Source organism: Mastomys coucha, unplaced genomic scaffold (genome assembly GCF_008632895.1).
Source record: "Mastomys coucha isolate ucsf_1 unplaced genomic scaffold, UCSF_Mcou_1 pScaffold22, whole genome shotgun sequence".
Lineage (NCBI taxonomy): Eukaryota > Metazoa > Chordata > Mammalia > Rodentia > Muridae > Mastomys > Mastomys coucha.
In genome coordinates, this window is record NW_022196905.1 from 1,302,361 (window position 1) to 1,306,677 (window position 4,317).

Genomic DNA, 4,317 nt, shown 5'->3' on the forward strand with positions numbered 1-4,317 from the left:
ACTAAAACAAAAGGGGGATATGTGGGGAGCCGTGAATCTTGAGAGGCATTCGCCATGGCGGGATGGCACCTACTTCCGCTGTTAAGTCCTAGTGGACAACTGTTTGCGCATGTGCATGGAGTGAAAAGGACGCCATGTCACGGCCCATCCCGGGGCATTACGTAGGGTAATGAGCGAACAGCCAATCATGAGCAGGCACGCCACGCTGTGGGCAGATACGCTGCACTGTGGTGTATATAAGCAGTGCAGATTTTGGGCTCGACCTTTTTTCCCTATGGATGGAGACAAATAAAATGTTGCTACAGAAAGAACCTAGAGTGTCCGCGTGTCTTCTTCCTGGCGAGACGACTGCGCGGGCTACACTTCCTATCTTAATCTTCTGGGATTCATAACCACTATGCCTCAAGATCTCCATGCCAAGATTCAGGTTGGAAACTTGTATCTCTCAGCCTCCAGATTAGGGCCACAGATGAGCCTTCTAATTCTGGATTGTAGTTCATTTCAGATATAGTCAAGTTGACAACCAGGAATAGCCACTACAGTATAAGAATACCAAAGAGTATGAACCAGAAAAGAAAGTCCCTTCAGCACCTAAAAATCAAAACACTAAACAGAGAGGACAAAGAAGGAATATTAAAAGCTGCAAGGGAAAAAGACCAAGTAACATATAAAGGCAGACCTATTAGAATTACAGAGACTCTAAAAAGCTCAGAAGAGCTTGTACAGATGTGCAGCAGATTCTAAGAAACTCCAAATGCCAGGCTCAACTGCCATACCCAATAAAACTATCAAGACCCAGAAATGTTTCCCTCACCATAGATGGAGAAAATAAGACATTCCATGATAAAATCAAATATAAGCAATGTCTATCTACAAAATGAGCCCTACAGAAGATTCTAGATGGTAAACAGGTAAACCTAAACAGTTTAACTACCTATAAGAAAACACAAAGAATAAATAATCTCAGACCAGCAAAATCAAAAGAAGAGAAGCACACACCACCACCACCATCAAAACAACAACAACAACAACAAAATAACAGCAAACAGCCAGGTAGTGGTGGTGCACATTTAATCCGAGCACTCAGAAGGTAGAGGAAATCAGACCTTTGTGAGTTCAAGGCTAACCTGCTCTACAAAGTGAGTTCCATGACAGCCAAAGCTACATAGACAGACCCTGTCTCTAAACAGACAGACAGACAGACAGACAGACAGACAGACGGACAGATAAAAGCAGCACAGCTCATTGATATCGTCCAACATCAATGGTCTTAATTCCTTAATTGCAAGAAACAGATTAACAGAATGTATGGAAAACAGGATCTATCCTCTGCTGCATCTACAAAACATACCTTAACATTAAAAATAGACATATCCTCTGGGAAAAGGATGAAAAAAGATATTCCAGGCAAAGGAATCTAAGAAACAAGCTGGTGTAGCTATTTTAATATCTGACAAAATAGACTTCAAACCAAAATTATTCAGAAGAAATAGGGAAGAATACTATATATTCATCAAAGAAAAAACTTATCAAGGGGACATTTTAATTCTTAACATTTTTGCCCTTATACAAGCACATTCACCTTTGTAAAAGAAACATTACTACAGTTTAAATCACATACTGATCCTCACACACTGATACTGGAAGACTTTAGTACCCAACTTTCACTAATGGACTGGTCATCTAGACAAAAACTAAACAGAGAAATGCTGGAGCTAACTGACATTTTAAATCAAATGGACCTAACATGTTCACAAAACATTTTACTCAAACATAAAAGAATATACCTTCTTCTTAGCACCTTATGGAACTTTCTCCAAAATTGACTATATACTCAGATACAAAGGAAGTCTCAAAAGATACAAGAAAATTGAAATAACATCCTACATCCTATCAGACCACCATAGATTAAAGATTAACAGAAAGCTTATAAACTTATGGATACTGAACAACTCTCTACTGAGTGAAAAAATGGGTTAAGATAGAAATTAAGAAACAAATCAAAGACTTTCTAGACGTGAATGAAAATGAATGTATAACATACCCAAATTTATGCAACACAATAGAAACAGTTCTAGGAGGCTAGTTCATAGCACTAAGTGTCTACATAAATATATTAGTGAGATCTCATAACTTAAACTAGTAACTTAAAAGGACACCTGAAAGCTCTAGAACAAACAGAGGTAATCACTCCCAGGAGTAGACAGCAAGAAATAAACTCATGGCTGAAATCAATAGAATATGAACAACAACAAAAATAACACAAAGAAACAATGAAACTCAGAGTTGGTTCTTTGAAAAAATCAGTAAGATTGACAAAAATCCTTATCCAAATTAATGAAAAGACAGAGAGAGAAGATTCAAATTAACAAAATTAGAAGTGAAAAGAGGGACATAACCAAATATACTGAGGAAATCCAGAGAATCATAAGGACATTCTTTAAAAACCTAAATTTCACTAAACTGGAAAATCTGAAATAAATGGATAGTTTTCTCAATACATACCACTTAGCAATGTTAAATCAAGATCAGATAAGCAATTTAAACCTATAACCCCTAGAGAAATAGAAGCAGTCATCAAAAGTCTCCCTTCCCCCTTCAACCACCCCCCCCAAAAAAAGCCCATGGTCAGATGGTTTTAGTTCATAATTCTACCACATTTTCAAAGAGTTAATGCTAATACTTATCAAATCATTCAAAAAAAACAGAAGAAATGTTGCCAAATTCATTTTATGAGGCCAGAATTACCCTGATATCAAACCAAAAGAAAAAAAAAACTAAACAAAGAAAGAATACAGACCCATTTCCATTATGAAGAGAGATGTAAAATTACTCAATAAAATACTTGCAAACCAAATCCAAGAGCACATCAAAAAGATCATCAACCATGACCAAATAGGCTTCATCCCAGAGATGCAGGGATGGTTCAACATATGTAAATCGATAAATGCAACCGATCAATAAATCGGTAAATGTAATTTTTTATATAAATAAAAAGAAAGGCAAAAACCACATGATTACCCCAATAGATGCAGAAGAGGCCTTTACCACAATCCAACCCACTTCATGATAAAAAGTCCTGGAAATAATAGGGGTGCAAGGCACATACCTCAACATAGTAGCATATGGGCGATTTACAGGAAACCCATAGCCAATATCAACTTAAATAGAGAAAAGCCTCAAAGAAATTCCACTAAAATCAGGACCAAGAAAAGATTGTTCTCTCTCTTCATAACTATTTAATATAGTATATGAAGTTCTAACTAGAGCAGTAAGACAATTTGAGATCAAGTAGATACAAATTGGAAAGCAACAAATCAAAGTATCATTATTTGTAGATTATATAATATATATAAGTGACCCTGAAAAGCCCATAACTTAACACTATAGCTGATAAAAAAAAAAGACATTCAGCAAAGTAACTGAATACAAAACTAATTCACAAAACTCAGTAGCTAAAATGATCCTGAATAATTAAAGAATTTCTAGAAGTATCATCAGCCAATTTCAAGTTGTTCAACAAAGCTACAGTAATAAAGCCATCATGGTGCCAGCACAGAAACAGACATGTTGATCAATAGAATAGTTGAAGACCCAGAAATAAGTTTTCACACCTGATTTTTGATAAAGAAGTCAGAAATACACACTGGAAAAAAAAAAGACAGCATCTTCAACAAATGGTATTGGTCAAACCGGATGGCTGTATGTAGAACACAAATAGATCCATACTTATCACCCTGCACAAAACTCAACTCCAAGTGGATTAAGAACCTCAACGTAAGATCAGATACACTAAAACTGATAGAGGAGAAAGTGGGAATAGCCTTGAACTCAATTAGCACAGGATTAAAAAAAACACACAAAAACAAACAAACAAACAAAAAAAAAAAAAAAAAAAAACCTTCCAGACAGAACACCATTAGCAGAACAGGAACTAAGATCAACAATTAATAAATGGGACCTCATGAAACTGATAAGCACCTGCAAGACAAAGGACTCTATGATTGGGACTAATTGGCAGTCTATAGTCTGGGAAAACATCTTTACCAGGTACATATCCAATAGAGGGTTAATATCCAAAAGATGTCAAAGAAACTAAAGACCACGAAAACAAATAACCCAATTAAAAATGGGCTACAGATCTAAACACATTTTTTTTCATTTTTGTATTGGTTATTTTATTTATTTTTATTTCAAATGTTCCCCTTCCCAATTTCCTCTCCACAAGCCCCTAGCCCCTTCTCCCGCCCCTGCCTCTATGATGGTGCTCCCCCACCTGCCCACCCAATCCTGCTTCAGCACCCTAGTGTTCCCTTA